This window comes from Drosophila guanche, unplaced genomic scaffold, assembly GCF_900245975.1.
Source record: "Drosophila guanche unplaced genomic scaffold, DGUA_6, whole genome shotgun sequence".
Classification (NCBI taxonomy): domain Eukaryota; kingdom Metazoa; phylum Arthropoda; class Insecta; order Diptera; family Drosophilidae; genus Drosophila; species Drosophila guanche.
The window spans coordinates 36,449-60,748 of NW_022995775.1; the positions used below are offsets into that span (position 1 = coordinate 36,449).

At 41.0% G+C, this 24,300-nt stretch overlaps 1 protein-coding gene across 2 annotated transcripts in view; it reads left to right on the forward strand.

Moving 5' to 3' along the window:
- LOC117591343 (neural cell adhesion molecule 2) overlaps positions 1-24,300 on the forward strand; it is a 103,509-nt gene that overhangs the window by 26,855 nt on the left and 52,354 nt on the right. The window lies entirely within an intron of this gene.

The window sequence follows — 24,300 nt, forward strand, 5'->3', positions numbered from 1 at the left end:
AACGGTTGTATGTAACGCACAGAAGGAAACGTTTCCGACCCCATAAAGTATATATATTCTTGATCAGCATCAATAGACGATTCGATAGAGCCATGTCTGTCTGTCCGTCTGTCCGTCTTGTTTGTCGGCTAGTTCTCAGAGACTATTAGTTAGAGCCACCAAATTTTGCATCCAGACTGCTGTATGCTCACACTGAAACCAGTGTATTCAAAAATGAGCCACGCCTCCTTCCGCCCCCGCAAAAGGGCGAAAACCTTCCAAATCTACAGTTTTGAAGATAAAATAAAACTAAAAACATTCCGTAGGAAATGGCCATATCTATCAGATCACCAAATTGGGATCCGATTGGATCATTATTATAGCCAGAATGAAGAAATTAATTTGCAGTGGCTAAACCCACCCTGTCCCTCAGTTTTTGTTGTTCTTTTTACATTCTCTCATTCACATTGCTTCTGCTTCACTCGGCTCCTGCCTCTGCCCTCCCTCTGGCGATGACTCTTCCGACTTTTAACCCACCCCGTCCCGCAGCTTATATTTGTTTTTTTTTTTTTTTGCGTTCGGGCGCTGCCTCTGCCGCGAGTCTGCAGTGTGTGGGTCTACGGAAGGGCGGCGAGCTAACAGAGCGTGTTGGTGTGAGAAGTGTTGTAGATGTAGATGACAGATAAAGAAAAAATTTAAAATTTGACAAAACACCGCTAAGGTGCAGATGTAGTACTGAGTGCCGGGTATAAAAGTTGTGACGCGTAAGAAGCGTCTCACACGTCCCCTCTCGTTCCTATTGCATACGTGTGTACGAATATGTGTGCGGGTAAATGTGTCCCTGACGAAGGGTGTGTTTCGAAATGTCATATCTTTTCATTTTATTCCTATTTTTTCTCTGAATTTTTATGTGTGTCCTTACTTCATTTTAAGCTTTTTGCTTGATTAAAAGGTGTTGGAATAAAATATTATTTTTGTCTATCTCTCTCTGTCTCTCTCTTTCTCTCTTTGACTGTTTTTTTTATTAATTCATTGTGTGCTTCCTTCCATTTAAGTATCTCTGTCTATGTGATGGTTTGCTTCAAATAGTATTTTTCCTTACTTCATGTGTAATTTACATTTACGCTCGGCGTCAAAATTATAACAAAACCATTCCAATACTCTTGCTACTTTATAAATGTGTTTGTGCAAATGGTTTGGGTGTTATCTTCACGCTCAATCCTATCGAAAAGGATGATTTCTAAAACTAGAACACACCTTTACTGAAAATTTATTTAATGTTTACCGGTATGAGTTGCGATGCTTTGCTGCCCCTTCTTGGGGTTTTTTTTAAGTTCAGCAAAAAAGTAGATTTTTTGTGTTGGCCCAATTTTGTCACAATTTGTGGATAGATGCGTGGGGCTTATGCCTTAGCAATCAGATCAAAGAGACCAGAGAAAATATATATATATATATAATATATAAAATATTTAAATTGAATTGAAATTTTCGTCTTAAAAAAGCGGAAAGTTGCCACAGTGGTATTTCTATGGAGAGACCTTCACCTCTTTCGCGGCAGGGCAAACACATGACATTGTCGTTTTAATGTCAACTTTTATGACTCTCTTAAATCTGTGTTCATTCAGTCGAAGTTACACACGGACGGCAACATCTCAGTGAAAGGGTGTGTGTGTGAGTGTGGTTGTGAGTGGTTGCGTGAGTGGGTGCTTGGGTGGGGTTAGCTCAGATCGACGAAAGAAACATCACAAAAATGCCAAAATTCAATACAAAATAAAATAAAAGCAAAGAAGTAAAACACGTGCAAAATTTATAATTGCAACACGAGGAAACTTTTTACATGGTACAGCATCGAATGGTCATCCACTCCTTCCACACACAGATAAGCAAACGGCTATAACTATTTTGCATAAAATAAAAGTTTTGGTATTGTTTTTGTTATACTCGTTACTCTATGATTAAGTAGGGTATATTGTATTTGTGGGCGAAATTGGATGTACATATGTACATATGTAACGCACAGTAGGAAACGTTACCCCCGAGGAGTCGAGTGGTGACCAACCAGGCCCCAGTGAGAGCGAACGCGCCGTGCGCGGATTTTGGGTGTGACGGACTCGGGCTTCGTGCTAAGAGATCCGTGTCCCAATAATTAGAGCGGCGGTGCCACCCTTGGAGACTGCCTTTGTGTGGGTCGAAGGGTCAGTAGTGACCGACAACGGCGAGGAAACGTTGTTGTTAATTATAAATACAAAAACCGTAACTTATGATAGCCCTAGAATATAGTTATAATATATCAATAAAGCCAGCAGTAATCTAAAACACCCACGTCTATTAAAAGGCGCACTGGCAACAAACATAATATTGTTGCATCTAACCTGCCAGCCACTGAGTACGCCCTGCGCACCATAGGGGGTTAAAAGGGTTCGTTACAGAAGACTCACGTGATATAACCCCTAATCAAGTTTGTTTCAAAATTTAGCCACGCCTCCTTCCGACACAACAAGGAGCGAAAATCTGCTGTATCCACAATTATGAATATAAAAGAAAAGTAAAAACGAGAAGGGACGTGTGAGACGCTTCATACGCGTCACAACTTTTATACCAGGCTCGGAACGGCAGAGGCAGAGGCCGAGTGAAGCAGAAGCAGAGTGTGAATGAGAGAATTTGAAAAGAACAACAAAAGCTGCGGGACAGGGTGGGTTTAGCCACTGGAAATTAATTTCTCTATTGTGGCTATAATAATGATGCGATCGGATCCCAATTTGGTGATCTGATAGATATGGCCATTTCCTAGGGAATGGCGTTTTTAGTTTTCTTTTATCTTCAAAATTGTAGATTTGGAAGGTTTTCGCCCTTTTGCGGGGGCGTAAGGGGGCGTGGCTTATTTTTGAAATACACTTGTAACAGTGTGAGCATACAGCAAAATTTGGTGGTTTTAGCTTTTATGGTCTCTGAGATCCAGGCGCTCAACAAGACGGACGGACAGAAGGGCAGACGGACGGACATACAGGCTCAATCGACTCGGCTATTGATGCTGATCAAGAATATATATACTTTATGGGGTCGGAATCGTTTCCTACTGTGTGTTACATAAATTCACTTTGTGCACATATTGTATTTGTACTCTTCAAGTTCCGGGTATAATTAAATTCCGTAAATTCATTGTTATAGCCAGAATGAAGAAATTAATTTTCAGTGCCTAAACCCACCCCGTACAGCAGTTTTGCTTAAAAGTGTAAAGTGTAAAATTAAAAAAAAAAACCAAAAAAGTACTGATATATTGTCTAAGTACTGGGTATACAAGTTGTGACGCGTAAGAAGCGTCTCACACGTCCCTTCTCGTTTCTCTTATTGTGGCACTGATATGTATAACACAAAGCACATAGCAGCATCCCCCTCCCAGTCCATAGATATCGTTTCAGTGTGCCATTGTCCTACCCGCATATGTCCTTTTGTTGTTGCTCGTTTGTTTGTCGCCAAGAGACAAAAGCATAAAGGAATATCTTTCACTCTTTTTCTCGTCCCTCTGCGTCCCGTCCCATCCACTGTTTCTCTGTCTCCTCCTCCTCATCTATTTATTGACCCAAATTGAAACAATTGAAACTTTAAAAGAATAAAAGAAAACTATAGTTTCCATGGGGCATATAAAATGAGCCTCGAGAAACGACAGAACAGACGATGACAGGTTTAAAGGCCATGAGGAGAATGGGATGTGGCGACCGCCAAAATCTGGAGACGACTACTAACTGAAGAGTTAGTATTTTTTTTATATGGATACAGTGTGTGCTATAGTTAAATATTTATATGAAGTGGGATTTATTTATATTAATATTTATAATTAATTGTAATATTAATTTATATTTTTATTACAAATTTATCAGAACTTTTCCATGCTTAATGCGTGTTTTAAAGTTTTATTTTAAGTTTTATTCCACCTTTAATTGTATTTTCAAGTAGTGTGTTCTCAAAGTAATGGCTTAGTTTATTTTTTACACTTAGTGTCTCTATGCTTATGCGGCACACTGTTGATGACTTACATTTTGTACCCTACTTTTGGACTCGACGCGACTCGATTTGTATTCTCCTGAATATTCATATTTTCCTCGATCTGGGAAGGGGAAAAGGTTGTGAATTATTAAATATGCACACAATTGTCTCTTCGTCTGGGCTAGACCAAGAGTGAGAGAGAGGTGGGTAGAGAGAGTGACAGAGAAGCTGAAAACACTTCTGCTTTTCGTGTGAAGTAAAAGGTAAAACAAAAATAAATGCAACTGCTCTTATTGCTCTCTTAGCACACATACATATCTCTCCCCATCTCTATCTCTCTCCTTATCCCTATCTCGCTCCCTTTCCATATCTCTCTACCTTATCTATCTTATATGTTGCCTATGTGTCGTCAAGAGCTGTTGCAAAAATTAGGTGACATGCTCGTAATGTTACACAGCTTTACAGTTGTTCTAATTTTATACCCGCTTGGATGTAAGTATGTAGCGCACAGAAAGAAGTGTTTGCGAGTAAATAAAGTATATACATATATTCTTAATCAGCATCAATGGCCATGTCTGTCTGTCCGTCCCTCTGCCCGTCTGTCCGTCCGGCTTGACGAGCGCAGGGATATCAGCGACTATAAGAGCTAGAGTCACAACATTTTGTGTGAAGACTCATGTGATATCAATGTGAAGTTACAGTTGTATTTGAAAATTTCGCCCCGCCCCTTTCCGGTCCCACAAAGAGCGTAAATCTCCTACTGAGTACCGGGTTTAAAAGTAGTGACGCGTACAATGCGTCTACTCTTCCTACTCGTTTGATCCCAATATTGTTATTCCTCTGATTTTTCCTTAAAATTTAAGATGCATTGGCTGATGTTATTTGAAATGAGAATTATTCTGTGCAAAAGGAGCACCGAGAAACCGAGGGAGTAAAAACGGTTGCATTGAAATGTCCAATGTTTTTCGAAGCATGTCTGAAAGTAAGTTCTGAAAATGGCACTAATGGGACAGATTATAAAAATTAAGAAGATATGATAAGGTAAATTAAGGTATTCCATAAACAACAAAAAAGGAAGGGATTGTAATAAAAAACTAGAAGGGACGTGTGAGATGTTTCTTTCTCGCCACAACTTTTATACCCGGTACTCAGTAAGAGATCTGTACTTTAGTGGTTTATTCAAGTTTTGTATGTCAAGTACATTTACATCACATCTTATGCCAAGACGCTTTTGGCTCACCCCCTCCTCCAGAGCCACAAACTGGACGAAACAAAGTGTAGAATGGGAGAAAGTGGCAAAAAATGAAAAAAAGCTGCACTGCAAATTATACAATTTTATTTACTTCATAGAAATTTAGTTTCTAAAATTTAATATAAAAATGATTCAATCTGATCGCATTTCGGTGATCTGATAGATGAGGTCCTTCCCTACGGAATGGCTTTTTATACCCGGTACTCGAAGAGTAAATAGGGTATATTTTATACCCAGTACTCAGTAGTACATCTGTACCTTAGCGGTTTATTCAAATTTTACATTTAACATTTTACACTTTTTCTACATCTTTCATCCACGTCATCACTTCTCACACCAACACGCTCTTTTAGCTCTTTTAGAATATATGTATATCCTTTATGGGGTCGGAAACGTTTCCTTCTCTGCGTAACATATGTATATATGTCTTCGAGTATCGGGTATACAAATATATTTTTTTTTAGATGTTAGATTCAATAGCTAAGGCACTAGAGGAGGTTCAATTCTACTTTATGAAGGAGAAAATGGAAAATCTGTTCTGTATCAGAGATTAAACTTGTTTCCTCATTCTAAATTGAACAGTCGATCCAGACAGACGATCCAGACAGAACAGACAGACGTCCTCTTGCTCATGATTGCTCTGATTGCTCATGCATCGCCAGGTGCTTTCTTCATTTAGGTTATCCTATGGCTGATAGCATTATTTGGGAGGCTTTACACATATTCCTAGCTCTATAATAAAGATATCTTCATAGCTAGGCTCCCCTGCCCGCTCTTTCCATTCCTTTATGGTTACATACGGAACAGACAAGTCCTAACTACAGCATATGCTGTTAGAGGGGAAGAAGGAAATGCATAATAATGAGTTACATACATATATCTACGCTGTACTTTCCTCCTGCTCCTGCACTCCTCCTAGACCAGTAAGGAGATAATGGAAGAAAGGATATGGAATGAAACAGGAACAATGACCTTTAACGCTCTTTAGCCATTAATGATATTCATGCGCTGGCTATTTCCTGGTCTGGACCTCAGCTTACACTTTATACTATCCTGCATTCCCTTGTTTTTCTATTTCATTTATCCTCTCGGCTCTTGCCTGTTGGGTGAAGAGTGGAAATAACTTACAATTCACCTCGTTAGGTGGCTATCTCATGTGTGTGTGTGTGTTTGTGTTCTCTGTGCTTTTAACTTCAGCTTGGGCCTGGCCAGTAGTTTGGCTTTCCTCTTCTGACCTCTCAACTATATTATTTTTCGCTTTTGCCCCCAAGCACACATGCTCAGCGCATGGTTAAACGAGGTAGGGAAAGAAGCAAAGATGCCAGTTATGGTCTTGGCTGAAGATAATGCAGATGGAAATACGTTTGTTGATGTTGGCAATACTTTGTTGTGAAGAAGACAAAAAATTAATAGAACTCGAGTTTGAGGAGTGAATAGTGATGCTAGTGAAAGGAATTTTCATAGGAATAAAGTTATTCGCATGAAAAAAATCGGTTCAAAAGTCGGTTGCTTCCATCATAAAAAAATATATTCATTTAAGTTACAAATAAAAGTACATCCGTTTACTTGAATAAAAAAACGCGTCGAGCTGCAGCTGCCGCTGCTTAAGTAACTTATTATTTTTCTACTTCCACTCTTTGTTTCGTTGCCGTACTTTACTTTTTATACCCGGTACTCGAAGAGTAAATAGGCTATTTTGTATTTGTGCGAATAGCGGTTGTATGTAACGCACAGAACGAAACGTTTCCGACCCCATAAAGTATATATATTCTTGATCAGCATCAATAGCCGAGTCGATAGAGCCATGTCTGTCTGTCCGTCTGTCCGTACGACCGTCCGTCCGTCTTGTTTGTCGGCTAGTTCTAAGAGACTATAAGAGCTAGAGCCACCAAATTTTGGCTCCGGACTGCTGTATGCTCACACTGAAACCAGTGTATTTAAAAAATTAGACCCGCCCCCGCAAAAGTGCGAAAACCTCCCAAACTACAGTTTTGAAGATGAAAGAAAACTAAAAACGCCATTCCGTAGGGAATGACCATATCTATCAGATAACCAAATTTGATCCGATTGAATCATTATTATAACCACAATGAAGAAATTAATTTCCAGTGGCTAAACCCACCCCGTCCCGCAGCTTGTATTTGGTTTTTGCACATTCTCTCATTCACACTTTGCTTCGCGCAGACACGTCTCTGCTTCTGCCTCTGCCGCGTCTCTGACGCGTCTCTGCCCTGACTCTGCAGTGTGTGGCTCTAGGGGAGGGTGGCGAGCTAAAGGAGCGTGTTAGCGTGAGTAGTGTTGTTGATGCAGATGACAGATGAAGAAAAAATGTAAAATTTGACAAATAACCGCTAAGGTGCAGATTTAGTACTGAGTGTCGGATATAAAAGTTGTGACGCGTAATAAGCGTCTCACACGTCCCTTCTCATTTGCTTTTGCAAAAGTTAATTAAATTTAAATTTGCTAAAGGGATTTCCAACCAGTTTTTGCATTGATAAATAAATTACAAATAAGTGCGTTTGGGTAGAGCTCCACAAGAGAGTGACAGAGGGGGAGAGAGAGCGAAACAAATCAACACGCATGAAATTTTCAACACATATGAGACGGGTTGGGATTTCCGTTTCCCCGAGGAGTGGAGCACACAAAACATAACTTGTTACATTTTTGTTTTTATACCCGGTACTCGAAGATTAAATAGGTCATATTGTATTTGTGGGGAAACCTTCATTTTTGTAACACATAAGGAGACGTTTCCGACCCCATAAAGATCAGCATCAATAGCCGAGTTGATAGAGCCAGTCGATAGTCTGTACGTCCGTCTTGTTTGTCGGCTAGTTCTCAGAGAATATAAGAGCTAGAGCCTCCGAATTTTTCCTCCAGCTGCGGCTCTTGGTAAAGGGATCGAGCTAAAAGGGCGTGTTGGCGCAAGAAGTGATGTAGATATAGATGACAGATGTAGATTACCTATGTAGAACAAATTCGAAATGTCAAATGTAAAATTCGAACAACAGAATACGGCACAGCTGTACTGACTGAATACCCGATATAAAAGTTGTGACGTCCCTTTTCGTTTGTTTTCTGTTTGCTTTATTTTCTTTGCATTTTGTCGTTTTGTTATTGTTCTTTATCATACGGAGAACATGTATGATGTTGTAAGCTATGATTTTGCCATTGCCGGTGCTCTTCCTCCTCCTTCCTGCTTTTCCTTGGTGTGAATGTGTAAGCACGCGGTTATCAATGTGTGAGTGTTGTTTGCGTGTGCCCCGCCACTGTCCAATGTCATTGCCAGTAGGTTGTAGGGCTTTTGACTCAGCAAAAGTAAGAGGCAATTGGATGGCATGGGGCAAGATGGCACGGGACAACAGCAGCATCGGTTCGGAAAACAACAACATTGCTGACACATAACAATAAAATAGAATAGTTTATATTTTGTTATTATTTGATACACACTATGTTACGGAAAAGTAGGGTACCACACATTTCACAAGGAATATGGAACATGTGGGACAGGAAGTAGGGTTTCTAAGGTCGTGGATTAAAGCGTTGAGTTCATGCTTTAAGAAATTTATTTAATACTTATTTTAGAAAAATATTAGAAACACACATTAAAAACGAGTGGGAACGTTTACACATCGTACGCGTCACAACTTTTATACCTGGTACTCAGTTAGTATATGTATGTATACATATATAACCTTAGTGTGATATAAACATACATATGTATACATCCACATGAATTGTTCCAATTTTACATATTATATTTTACATTTCTTCGACATCTGTCATCTACATCTTCATCATTTCTCCCGCCAACACCAGTGACGCACACTGCATGAGGCTGAGCGTACAAGCGAGAAAAAACGAGAAGGAACTTGTGAGACGCTTCTTACGCGTCACAACTTTTATACCAGGCACTCAGTACTACATCTGCACCTTAGCGGTGTTTTGTAAAATTTTAAATTTTTTCTTCAACTGTCATCTACATCAACAACACTTCTCACACCAACACGCTCCTTTACCTCGTCGCCCTTCCCTAGACCTACAAACTGCAGACTCGCGGCAGAGGCAGAGGCAGCGCCCGCACACAAAAAAAAAAACAAATATAAGATGCAGGACGGGGTGGGTTAAAAGTCGGAGGCGGCATGGGCATGGGCAGGGCAGAGGAAGAGGCCCAGTGAAGCAGAAGCAGAGAGTGAATGAGAAAATGAAAAAAGAACAACAAAAGCTGCGGGACAGTGTGGGTTTGGCCACTGGAAATTAATTTCTTCATTGTGGCTATAATAATGATCCAATCGGATCCCAATTTGGTTATCTGATAGATATGGTCATTCCCTACGGAATGGCGTTTTTAGTTTTCTTTCATCTTCAAAACTGTAGTTTGGGAGGTTTTCGCACTTTTGCGGGGGCGGGTCTAATTTTTTAAATACACTGGTTTCAGTGTGAGCATACAGCAGTCCGGAGACAAAATTTGGTGGCTCTAGCTCTTATAGTCTCTTAGAACTAGCCGACAAACAAGACGGACGGACGGTCGTACGGACAGACGGACAGACAGACATGACTCTATCGACTCGGCTATTGATGCTGATCAAGAATATATATACTTTATGGGTCGGAAACGTTTCCTTCTGTGCGTTATTCCACGCAAATACAATATACTCTATTTACTCTTCGAGTACCGGGTATAATGAGCAACAAAATACAAGCAAAAATTTTTTCTTGATTTTGGCTATAATAATGATCCAATCTAGTACCAATTCGGTGATCTGATAGACATGGAAATTCCCTACGGAACTATTTAGTGTTAAGCTTTCTCTTAACTTAAAAATTTTGAAGTACACTTGTAACAGGGTGATATCACAGCAATCTCAAATCAAAATTTGGTAGCTGTAGCTTTTATGGTCTGTGATATTTTGGCGCTCATGAAGATGGACGGAAAGACGAACGGACGGACAGACATTTCTATATAGACGCAGCTATTGATGCTGATAAAGAATGTATATACTTTATGGGGTCGGAAACGCTTTCTTCTGTGCATTATATACATACATACGTTTGTGCACAAATACAATAGTCCGTTCCGAACTCTGATTCGTGCAGTGTGTGGTTCTAGGGGAGGGGGGTGAGCTAAAAGAGCGCTTACGTAAAGATGTACTACTGAGTACCGGGTATAAAAGTTGTGTCGTGTAAGATGCGTCTCACGCGTCCCTCCTAGGTTTTCTCTTCTATTTGTTGCTGTGTCGCCTGTCGCTGTCGTTGTGTGGTAACGTCATAGGAAATGATGTTGAATATTTGCAATATACGGGAAGCCGTGTGTCTCTGCTGAAACCCCGTTAAGAATTTTACCATAAAAGTGCTAAAATCGCTTATTGTATCAATTCCCGCACAGCTGTACATCAGTACAGTACATCATATACATCAGTACTATCACTTACGTATCCGTATAAATTTACTCATAGCACACATATTTGTATGTTTTCTGCGATGACAATCGATGTGTTATACTGAACTAAGCATTTCCATCCATTCAATAGCAGCTACCAACAGACTGGAGGCAACATCAGGCAGCAACTTCCTGCAATTGTTGTGACATTTTAAGTCGATTCATAATCGAGTAAGTCTTTACATACAATACTAAGTTCTTTGATGGATTTGACACAGTGCAGACTCGTAAACTAGATATAGTCAATCTAGAGTCAATATAACCGGTATTCGAAGAGTAAATAGAGAACATTGTATTTGTGGGGAAAAAAATGTAACACACAGAAGGAAGCGATTCCGACCCCACAAAGTATTCACATTCACTTAAGTTGTGTGAAACAAATAAGCGCAAGCACATTTTGAAAATTCTTAAAAAAAAATTTCTGCCATAGAAAAAACAAGAAGGGACGTGTGAGCCGCTTCTTACGCGTCGCAAATTTTATATCCGCTACTCAGTAGGAGATCTGTACCTTACTGGTTGACTTCAAATTCTACATTTTACATTTTTTCTACATATGTCATCTACATCTACTTCTAAATCACTTCTCATGTCAACACGCTCTTTTAACTTGGTCCCTGTTCTGGAGCCGCACACCACACGAAGCAGAGTGTGAATGCGAGAATGTGCAAAAATCAAAAAAAGGTGCTAGACGGGGTGGGCACTGAAAATTAATTTCTTCATTTTGGCTATAATAATGATCATGACCGCTTTTCACTAATGGCGTTCTCCTTGACTATGGCATCCAGCGTCGATCTGCCTTTCCGGAAGCCGTACTGGTTTGACGATAAGCATCCGGCGTCTTCTATGTAGCATTTTATTCTGTGTGCGATGAGCTTTTGAAAAACCTTCCTCGCATTGTCTAGGCGAAAGATCGGCCTGTACGAAAAAGGATCGCCTGGTGGTTTACTTGGCTTGTGGAGTAGCAGCAACTTTTGTAGTTTCCACCGATCGGGGAAGGTTCCTTCTTTGAGGCACTTCTTGAGACGGCTGCGAAAGCTAATGGCTGTAGAGCCAATGCCAGTTTCAGTTCGGCACTGCGTGGACCTGGGGCTTCTTTGCTAGGCAAACTCCTCCCGGCTTCTAGGACCTCGGCTTCCGTGACCATTTCGATGGCAGGGACTTATGTACAGCTGCCTGGAGCCCTTGCTCTTTTCAGCTGGGTGCTTGGGAACAGGATTCGCACTATCTCCTCGAGCTTGGCGGGCTCTGTTGGCGCTTTGCTCCCGAGTCGCTTCACTACTAGCTTGTAGGTACTGCCCCAAGGATCTTGATCTTCTGTGTCACAGAGCTGGAGAAAGCATTCCCGCTTATAGCGCTTTCCTGGCAGTCCTGTCCTCCTCGTGGGATGAGCCATACTCCGTCGTAATCCTCGCTCTCTGCTTTATTCGCCTTGCTTTCAGACATGTTATCCGAAGTTCATTTCCGCGTTCCACCAGACGATTGACCTGTGGTGCCTCGTGAATGGCTTGCGTTGTCTCATACTTGAATAACAGGCATCCCCCATTCTCGACGAGAGCTGGTTGACCGACTCATTGGCGCTGCCGTCGCAGAAAGTCTCCCACGTCCCGAGGCTTCGAGCGAGAGCACTAGGGCTGAGCGCGTCCTCCCTGTAGGCCTTGACCCGGCTCGATGATCGCCTGGATCTGGGATGCTCGTCAATAGAGCACATTATGGCTTCGTGGTCGCTTCCGCTTCCGCTTCCTACACGATGCTCGAATGCCCTGCAGTGTTTCATTTATTTTATATTTTGTGTGGAAATCCTGGAGCTCGACAAAAACACAACCGTACATGAGCAAACAAAAAATCACTCACTCATCAGTATGTACATATGTACGTATGTAAGTACATATAAACATATGTACCTACATATGTTTACACTTACTGAGTACCGGGTATAAAAGTTGTGACACGTAAGAAGCGTGTCACTCTTCCCTCCTCGTTATTGTAGTATTTGTAAGGCTAACTGGAATTCCTTATTAGCCAACTTCACTTTGCATTTCGTGGATGGTATTTGTATATACCCACAGAGTAGTTTTATACCTCCTATGCATTTCTTATTCATGATGCGATTAACTCAAACCCTCGGCACATCCTCAATCAACTGCCAAACGACATCAAATGTGGCATGATTCCCACTGCACCCCCCATCCTATTCACACACTCTAATCCCACACAATTATTCCCCCACTCGTTCCCTCGCATCAATCATAACTGTGCTGTGCTGTGCTGTGTGTGTGGCCCGCAGAAGAAAAACTCGAAAGAAATGCCACAAAAGTGTTTACATAGCGTCAAAGCACAATTTTTTATCGACACGCACATGGCTGACACCCCTGCCCTCTGCCCTCCTGCCCCGTACCAACCAACCATCCAATCTTCTGATTTCCCCACTCCCACTGACTTGATTCGCCTGTTACAAAATAGTGGTGTGAGGTGGTGGGGGAGGGTGGTAGGGTGGTCTCCGGGCAATAGGAGCAGACCAAAACACAAGCAAAAGGAAAAGCAAAAAGGCGCAAAAAATTATTGCGCTTTATCTTTTGATTTAACCTTTTGTGCGACAAAAGCTTTTAATATGCAAATGACTAAATGAGCGTCTTAAGGCTATTGGCTGGGACTGTGGCAGGGTCTGTGGCAGTGTTGTGAGGGGGGGGGCGGGTTTCTCTCATAAGGGAGCGGTGGTGGTGTGACGGTGCTTAAGTTTAGGGGTTGGTGGTTTGTTCAATTGGTACATTTGAAAATTTCGTTCCACTCGTACTCCCGCTCTACTTCCAGTCCCATTCCCAACTTATGCGCTGGCGCTGCGAAGAAAAACTCCTACACATTGATGTTCTTCCAGGGATATACATATGTATGTACATATGTATGTGTGTGCGTTTTCTTAAGTGTTAGTGTGGCACATTTCAACACACTTATTCATACACATTTGCATATCATTATGTGTGCTTTTCTGGGCAAAAAAAGGAACCTTCTCTCTAGATTGCCACTCTTTTTCATTGCCTTTATTTGTTTCTCCCTCATTGGCCTTCTCCGTTGTTCCTTCGTTGGCTTTCCTTCTCACCCATCATATTGCCTAGATTTAAGATTATGAGCTCGCCCTAAAATTCTGTGGCAAACCACTGTTCGAGTAGTAGAAGTACGAGGTATGGTATATATTTAGCATGTAAATTTCTATGACACCACCCGCACCCGAACCCAAAATCCCACTGTTTAGACTTTGGGTCGCAGGTGGTCTTGTGGGGGAGTTATTAAGTCGATTTGGCTGTGGCCCATGGCCTAAAGACTTTTGGCCTTGAAATTCGAAAGCAGCCCTGGATGCACATATTTAAGTTTGTTTCGGTAAAGTTTACTGAGCAGATAAATGCAATTTGACATTTCAACGGCAAAATAATGCGAGAATGAGAAACAAAGTGGAGTATAGGAAAACAACTGAAATGTCTCAATTGAAAAGATAAATAAATAAATATAATAAATGAAGATTTAGCTGGAAGAAGAAATTCCCAAAAGTTGTTGCTCAAAAAAATCCTCAACAAAATTCCACAAAGTAAAAAATATGTTTTTAAAGTCTGCCAAAATATAATTGAAATTCTGTGATTGAAAAATACAACCCTTGGGAGACCTGAGCAGTATATTAAAGAGTTTTTGTTGGAATTCAGGCACAAATAAATATACTTTCTCCCCCGTAGCATTTTCCGCACTTTTCCTTTCAAATGTTACAAATGTTTAAAAAATGTTTCCTCTACGGCCAGCAAAGTCAACTAAAACAAATTATTTTTAAGTTTTGGCAACATTTAAGTCCCCCATAGGAGCCATAAACTGTCTCCTCTCTGTCGTGGAGGCAAAACCTGGACCTCGAGGCAGGACCTGCCAGCAGCATGCCAGAGACAGAGAGAAAGAGAGAGAGAGAGCTGAGAGAAGAGTTTTGTGCACACAGCTCCTGTCGTCTCATTATGCCTGCCATTTAAAACAAATTCAATATTCGCTATGCTCTTTCTGTGTGATGCAGAAACTTGCAAATTGGTGCAAACACCATTGAACTTTCCTCTCTGCAACTGCCACTGATAGTGGTCCCTTGCCGCCTCCCTCGTTTAAGCATTATTTTGAAAATGCTTTCGAGAGAAGCGACTTGATTTGGGCCCCCACAAAACTATCTGCCACAACAAAAACAACAGGAAACCCCAAAGCCAACGCCAAAGCCTTGTTTCAAAAGTTCCCAAGGGCCAGGGTGAGGGTCAGAGGGGTCAAAAGTGCAAACGGGGGAGATACACCGAACAGATTTCTGTTACTTTATTATAAAACTGGGCTTAGCCCTTGGCCACGTTTGTTGGCCCAAGTCCCCACACCTTCCCTGTTCCCCCTTACCGCTGTTCCTATGGTTTCTCAGGTTGATGTTTCTGTTCTTTCTGGTAGCAAATTTATGCAAAGGTTGTTGTTGCTCTTGGCTTTTGTTGTTCTTGGGGTATCGATGTTTGCTGTAGTTATTGGCTGGAGCTCTACTGTACCGCTCATCCACCTGCTCTGACTCCTCCTGCTGCTTATTTTTTATATGCTAATGCCGCTTGTACAGTAGTTGTCATTATTGGTATCTACTAAAGATTTTTCATTTGGTTGTGGATAATAATCCATTGAAATTATTAACAGATGTTTGCCGAGGAATGGAGAAAATGGGTTTAAAATTAATATTATAATGCGTGATATATGCCCAGGCTATTTTAGTTCCATGTATAGGAGTACTCACTGTACTCCATCGATTTTCTACACCTTTGCATATTTTAAATGTTTTTTTTTTCTCTTCCAATGATGGTTATGTTCTTGCGGCTGCTGTTGGTGCATCTTAACCCCATTGTTACTGCATCTGTGGGGATAAGCTCAAATTTATCCCATTTACTTTGCTCCAGTTTACTATGCGCTTCCGCCTCTACATTGTGCATGCTGGGTATGGTCCAGAGATGCGATAACAATCAATAAGCCAACAGGCAAACAGCAGAAACAACAAGCAACTAGGAAGAAACCAGAGAATTGTAAATGGGCTAAAAATGGGGCCAGAGGGGTGGACGCCTCCGTGCCCTATGAATGTTGGCCTTTAAGTTAACCAGAGAGAGAGAGATTTTTTTTATTATTGGTATGTCTTCGAAAGCAAAAGCTCTTTCAAACGACACGGAATCAGATTTTCGATAATATACGAGCCCGTCATTCCAAAGCTGGACAAATCGAAAGTTTTCCCTTAATATTTGACCCTCAAAACTGTGAAGCTTCCAGAACTTTCTCAAAGAATCTCGACTTATGGACAGGATCTGGGAAAACACCGCCCAAGTGCCGGACTGATACGTGAAGAGCTTCTCAGTATTGAGATTGCCAAGCAGCTGCATCAAGCTGAAACTCCCCGCGTAGTCGCTTCCGCTTCGAATTTTATAATTTCTTCCAGCTTAGTGATGATTTTTTCGATGCCTCGAAAAGTGCGGCCTGTAGTTTGAAAGAAATTGAATGTCGTTCAGTTGCTTATGGTGGCAAAAACCTTCGTATTTAGATGCGACGAGAACTGCAAGGACAGCGAAACCATCACCATGCTTGACGGATTCACTGAGATCGTAATACTTGGAATTCCTATGCACAATATGCCTTTCCAAGAACATGCGCTCATCATTAATCTAGCGATCAGTTCCTCGATAATATGATTAACCCCAAAGGAAAATGGACACTCTCCGCCAAGTATTTACTTTTGAGCCTGACCCCAGTTATACAGGATTTTGCGATATTTAGATATTTATGGCAGAAAACCTACCCGAGCGAACACCAAAATGAGTGTCGCTCTTAGGTTTTGATTGTAGTTGGTGAAATTAATCCGTGGCATGTGATGACCATCGACTACACAGAAGTTACGAGTCTCTCTTTTTTTTACCAGGTACTCGAAGAGTAAATAGGGTATATGGCATTTGTGGGGAAAATTGGATATATGTTACACACAGAAGGAAACGTTTCCGACACTATAAAGTATATATATTCTTGATCTGAATCAACAGCGGAGTCGATAGAGGCATGTCTGTCTGTCCGTCAGTCCGTCTGTCCGTCTTGTTTGTCGGCTAGTTCTCAGAGACTATACGAGCTGGAGCCACCGAGTTTTGCCTGCTGGCTGCTGTATGCTCACACTGAAACCAGTGTATTTAAAAAATTAGCCCCTCCCCTTTTCACCACCAAAAAAAAGCAATAATATCCCACAGGCACAATTTTTAGCTCGCCCCCCTTTCGTAGACCCACACACTGAAGACTCGCGGCAGAGGCAGAGGCCGCTGACCACACGAAGCTAAGTGTGAATGAGAGAATGTGAAAAAAAACAACAAAAACTGCTGGACGGGGTGGGTTTAGCCACCGCAAATGAAACCGCACAATCTTCATTGTGGCTATAATAATTATCCAATCGGATATTTTACCCAATTTGGTAATCTGATAGATATGGTCATTCCCTACGGCATGGCGTTTTTAGTTTTCTTTTATCTTCAAAATTTTAGATTTGGGAGGTTTTCGCCCTTTTGCGGGGGGCAGAAGGGGGCGGGGCTCTTTTTTTAAATACACATGTAACAGTGTGAGCATACAGAACTCACGATGCAAAATTTGGTGGCTCTAGCTTTTATAGTCACTGAGATATAGGCGCTCATCAGGACGGACGGACAGACAGACGGCCAGACGGACAGACAGACATGGCTCAATCGACTCGGCTATTGATGCTGATCAAGAATATATATACTTTATGGGGTCGGAAATGTTTCCTTCTGTGTGTTACATACTTTCTGCACAAATACAACATACCCTATTTACTCTTCGAGTACCGCCATTACGGCAGCAGACACACAGCCCATCTGCGATAAAAAATAATTGCAGGTGGGCTTGGCACTAGGACAAATATGTCTGGGAACAAAAGTGGCTTTGGAGACTCCTTGTTAAATATCAATTAAAACGACTGACAGGACTTTAACCTGAACATCCTCCTGCTACTGCGAGTGTGTCAATTGTTTCACTATACTATTGTTGCACACACAGGGACAGACACCGACTAACACAGACAGATACAAAATTCCATTAAAGCTTTGCATTTGAAATTGCATCAACAGAGCAGGGGACTTCTGTGTGTGGTTTGTGGGTGTCTGCGTGTCTGCGGCATAGATGGCTGTGTGCGGGGAAATCTGGATGCAAAATTCGGTGGCACTAGCTTTTATCGTCTCTGAGATCCAGGCGATCATCAAGACGAACGGACAGACGGACAGACAGAAATGGCTATATCGACTCGGCTATTGATGCTGATCAAGAATATATTTACTTTATTGGGTCGGAAACGTTTCCTTCTGTGCTTTGCAAACATCCACTTTTGTGCAAAAAACAATATACCCTATTTACTCTTCGAGTACCTGGTATAAAAAGAATGCATAATTTGATTAAATTTGAAATGTGATATAATAAAAGCGAAATTGTAGTATTTTTAGGGTACATTCTTTCCGGGCTGCCGTTTTGTTCGTTTTTGGCATGTTTTTCGGCTCTTTAGTTTTTGCACAAAATGTGATTTTTCATATTAAATTGGAAATTGCCTTCAAAAGCCATTCCATAGCGTTGTAAATGCCAACAATTCGAAAAAAGATAATCCTCCACCAAAACCAATGAAAAAGTCAGAAAAACAACCACAGCGAGAGAGGGAGAGGTGACTAACTGAAGGGATTGCCACTGGACTCGACCGACCACAGGAAGAACACAAACACACGCTGTACGATAATTTTTCATCAGCGGACTTAATGCGCAGCCATAATACTCGTAATTTTTATAATGTCAACCACACGAACACACGCACTCACATATGGACATTGTAAAGCGGCTCAAAAAGTCAACCAACGCGTTGCAGTGAGAAGCCCATGCAACGAAGAGAGAGTGAAGCAAAGCGAAGTGTGGGGTGTGGAGTAAGACTTGGTTCAAAACGAACTGTATATATCCTAAAATAAAGATTTCATTTATTCGTAGAAAATAAAGAAATTAATTTAAAGTATTTTGTTACGCTGCTGATTTTCCCTCATCAAAATCTGTTTTTTCCCTAAGAGAAGGAATATTTTATCAATACATAGTGAAAGCTTTTCAATAATAAACTTTTCCTATCACAAAGCTGATTAATTTCTTTAGAAAAACTTTCTGTACAAAATTTAAAAAATATGAAAATGCAAAATTCTTTTTTAAGTTAGCTGAAACTCTTATTAAATTCAATGGAGCTACCGCAAACGCCACCTTTCGTAGCAACAAGAGCTATAAATGTTCCGCAATGCATTTTTTCATTCATGAGACTCGACCCGAACTATTTTTACTTTTATACCTGGTACTCGAAGAGTAAATAGGATATATTGCATTGTGAGCTATAAATGTTAGTATTAACGTTTATATAAATATATAAATATATATATATACTTTTGATCAGATTCAATAGACGAGTCGATAGGGCATGTCTGTCTGTCCGTCAGTCCTTCCGTCTATCCGTCCTTATAAGCGCCTAGTACTCAAAGACCATAAGAGACAGGGAAACCAAGTTTTGCATCCAGATTTCTGTTGCAAATGAATACAAAGAATGACCATATATCTATTAGATCACCGAATTGGGATTAGATTGGATCCTTATTATAGCAAGAATGAAGACCCACCGCGCCCAGCATTTTTATTTTATTTTTTACATATTCTCTCATTAACAGTCTGCTTCGTGTAGTGTGCGGATCTTGTGGAGGGCCAAAAGAGCGTGTTGGCGTGAGAAGTTATGTAGATGTAGATGCCAGATGTAGAAAAAAGAGAGCGTCTCACGCGTCCCTTCTCGTTATTTTTTGTTTTCCTGGGCATCTTCATAAATATGTTCTCCACTAATGAGGCCGGAGACTAATCGAGAAAATGTCAGATTAAACAAATATTCACAACATTCCCAAGCTCCCACAGAGAGAGAATAGTCCGTGCAGTTGCAAATCTTTCATGTCTAGTGACGCGTTAACATAAATGTCGCGAGTGCGTCAAGGTTTTCACAAAACTATTGTCGCATACACACAGACAGACACCGACTAACATAGACAGATACAAAATTCCATTAAAGTTTTGCATTTGAAATTGAATCAACAGAGCTGGGGGTTTCTGTGCGTGGTTTGTGTGTGTCTGTGTGTGGGTGCATGTGCCATAGATGGTTGTGTGTGGATAGATGGATGGATGGTGTGTGATGGGGCGTGGCTACGTGGTGGTTACTGTCGCTGCAACTAGAGGGGAAGCTGTTTAGCGGATCCTGATTGAGGTTACGCTAACCCTAGAATATCAAAACGGCAAAACGGGAATTACTGCACTACAAAAGACAAGAAAGTTGGGAGCAGCAGCTAAATGACGAGGAAAGGTAAAGAGTAAATGGCATTATACATTTTACTGTAGAATCATTTCTCTCCACACCACAAGATTCCAGTCAATTTTCCCCCCATTTGGTCATTTAAGGGTTAACTCATGCAAAAAGGTTATGCTGTAGGTTCCTAGCACTTGCACTCCACCTTCTCTTTCTAAGCTTTCATACCAGGTACTCGAAGACTAAATAGGGTATATTGTATTTGTGCATAAAAGTGGATGTATGTAACGCACAGAAGGAAACGTTTCCGACCCCATAAAGTATATATTTTCTTGATCAGCATCATATGTCTGTCTGTCTGTCTGTCCGTCTGTCTGTCCGTCTGTCTGTCCGTCCGTGTTGTTTGTCGTGTTGTTTGTCCCCCCCCCCCCCAACAAACGTCGGAATGTCTTACTGGTTGCCGGGTATACAAGTTGTGACACGTAAGAAGCGTCTCACACGTCACTTCTCGTTTTTCCTATATTTTATCAAGTCAATGCAAACCGAAAGCAAATGCAAACCAAACGAAAGTCAAGTCATGGTAGTCAAGTCATGGGAACAGTAGAAGAGACACATAGGATGATGATGAGAAGGGGAGCAGGAGATGCTAGGATAGCTTCCCAAAGCGAGAGGGAACGAGAGCACAGAACGCAAGCCAATCAAGGTATTCAAAGAGAGCATATTTAAATAGCTTTTAACATGCACGACCTGTCGGCAAGCTTTGGGTGTAGTTAAGTGAAGGCCAAAACCAAAAGGCGACTCAAAAATGCAGTCGGAAAATGAGTCGACACTAGAGAGGTAGAGAGACTTGCTATAGATAGAAGATGTATCGGCCACTAGAGAGAGAGGAGAAGGAAGAGACTCCAGCGTTAACGGAGGTGACGGGGTAGAAGCAGGGTAAATTCAGGAAGAGAGACGGCATGCACAGGCACACAATTATGAAAAGTGCCAAAAGCGGAGCAGAACAGAGTTTAAAGTCGTTTGGAAATACATTCGACGTAATTCATTTTTGCCTGCACAGCCAGAGCCAGAGCCAAGCTCAGCCATTCCTTTCATGCAACAACCAGCATCCTGGCCAGCATCGTAGCGATGGCTTCAAATGCATTGAAATTTTCCAGGCAGAAAAATGTGACGGCTAAGAAGCTAAACGTGCCAGTCTAATGGCACCACCTAGCCAAAGTTTGTTTATCATCAGATTAACGAGAGATCTGGGAGTCGAAATGGTGTGCATTCGGAGAAAATCTTTTTTCAATGAAAGAGTTTAGAAAGAATTGTAAAAATTATAAAGTTTTGAAGGTTTAGAAATGCTAAGGGAATATAAGATATTATCGAGGAGGGACGTGTGAGACGCTTCATACGCCTAACAACTTTTATACCCGGTACTAAGTCAGTATATCCAGTACTTTAATGGTTTTTTTTCGAATTTTACCTTTTACATTTTTTCTACATGTGTCACTTACATCTACATACATCACTTCTCACAACACGCCCTTTTAGCTAGACACCCTCCCCAGTGGCGCACACTGCATGAGGCAGAGTACGCGAGCGAGAAAGAATGATCAACAATAGACAAGCATAAACAAAGCTGCTGGAAGGGTTGGGGGTGCAGTGGCTAGCAAATTAATTTCTTCATACTGGCCGTAATAATGATCCTATTTAATCCCAATTTGGTGATCTGATAGATATGCCCATTCTCTACGGAAGTGCGTTTTTACTCTTTACTTACATTAAATTTGTGGGTAAGGGAGATTTTCGCTCTTTGTGTGGGCGGAAGGGGGCGTATCAAATTTTTGAAATACTCTTGTATCAGTTTGATATCACAGCAGTCTGGATGCAAAATTTGGTGGTTTCAGTTTTTATAGTCTCTGAGAACTAGCCGATAAACAAGACGGATAGACGGATGCTGATTGATCGGCTGTTGATGCTGATCAACAATACATATGCATATATATTTTTATATTGAGCACATTCTCTCATTCCATACTCTGCTTCTGCATGGCCTCTGCAGTGTGTGGTTCTAGAGGAGGGTGGAGAGATAATAGAACGTGATGGCGTGTGAAGCTATTTAAATGTAGTTGACATATGTACATACATATGTAGAGCAAATCAAAATCACAAAAATCATATTTTTTGCATTTGAAAGCTGAATATTTTCCAGACGGTGAGCTAAAACCACAAATATGTACATTATAGACGGATTCCTCAGCTTTCTAGAATGGCCAATTACAATACAACCAGATGTACGATACTTCAGTTATGTGAAAGAAACGCTGCTTCTAAGAAAGCATTCAAACAAAAAATAACAGACTTTAAAAAATTGTTTTAAGAACGTATAGAAAACGTGTGAGACGCTTTTTACGCGTCACAACTTTTATACCCGGCACTCAGTACTACATCTGCACCTTAGCGGTGTTTTGTCATGTCATGTTTCATCTGTCATCTACATCTACAACACTTCTCACACCAACACGCTCCTTTAGCTCGGCGCCCTTCCCTAGACCCACACACTGCAGACTCGCGGCAGAGGCAGCGACCGCACACAAAAAAAAACAAATATAAGCTGCTGGACGGGGTGGGTTAAAAGTTGGCAGAGGCATAGGCAGAGGGACGGCAGAGGCAGAGGCCGAGTGAAGCAGAAGCAGAGTGTAAATGAGAGAATGTGAAAAGAACAACAAAAGCTGCGGGACAGGGTGGGTTTGGCCACTGCAAATGAATTTCTTCATTCTGGCTATAATAATGATCCAATCGGATCACAATTTGGTGATCTGATAGATATGGGGATTCACTACTGTTTACGCTGTTTACACAGAAGTTTGTTGCTATAGAACATACATGTAATATATGAGTACGATAGAGAAAGAGGAAGAACATGCATGTAATAGATGAATATCGAAATTGAAAAGAAGAAGATTATTAAATTGATTTGAATTCCGACTCGGTCGAACCAGCAGCACTTGGCTTTTTATTTTGAGATTTTGATTCCGAACTGGTTGCGAGGAGTTGCGGAAACACCTACGGAATGGTTTTCTTTTATCTTTTAAATTGTAAGTAGCTTTGGGAGGTTTTCACCCTTTTGCTGGGTCGGGAGTGGCGGGGCTAATTTTTGAAATACAGTGGTTTCAGTGTGAGCATATAGCAGACTGGATGCAAAATTTGGTGGCTCAAGCTTTTATAGTCTCTGAGAACAAGCCGACAACCAAGTCGGACAGACAGACAGACATGCCTCTATCGACTCGTCTATTGATGCTGATCAAGAATATATATACTTTATGGGGTCGGAAACGTTTCCCTTTGTGCGTTACACACAACCGTTATTCCCCACAAATTCAATATACCCTATTTACTCTTCGAGTACCGGGTATAAAAAATGTAAAGCCCTCAGTCTATCAGAAAAACGGTTAAGCTCGAAGAGCCACAAAAAGTCAAAATTTTTCGGGTAGTGTAATTAGAGTATTTTAAGGAGTTTTCCATCGATAGCTTTCTTCTTTTTAAAACCCATCCATTTCTTCCTAAATTAAGCCTGAAAATATTTCTTTAAAAGGAGCATCTTTAATTCAAAATTTCCAATAAAATCTTACTTTAAATATATATTTTTGGAGATACATTATTCGCTGCTGTTGTTGCTGCCCAGCTTCAGCCTCTGTCCACAAATCGAAGGGCAGTGCTAAGCAAACAGTGCCATCATAAAATATATACACACACTCTTACATGCGTACTCGTACATTTTGTTGGCAAGCGCATATTTATTGTACTGAGTTGCGAATGCGCAATAAATTTTCACAAAATTTCGAAGCATTGTGGCAAAAAAATAATACTTTTTCATATTTACACATAATGTCAACGGCAAAAAAAACTAAACAAAATAAGGAAAAACCATGGGTTAAAGGAGGTTCAGGGGACTATAGTTAGGCTCAGGGTTTTTTTTGGTGAGGGGAGCGGAGAGTGAGTGGTAGAGTGAAGTATGTACAACGATTTTATATGCCCTTTTTTGAGCCTTTGTAAGTTTATATGATGCGCAGACATTTTTATTAATATCTACACATGTATCTATACACATTTGATACGAGTCGAGCACTAACGCGGGCACATGAGATGTGTGGATTTAGCTGTCACAACACAAAATATTTAACTGGCCCAGTACAACACACATGTGACAGCTTTTGCTGTTGCTGTCGATTTTGATGTTTTTCGTTGGACTGATTCAATGACAAAACGTTGTTGCAGCTAAAACGACGCATTAAG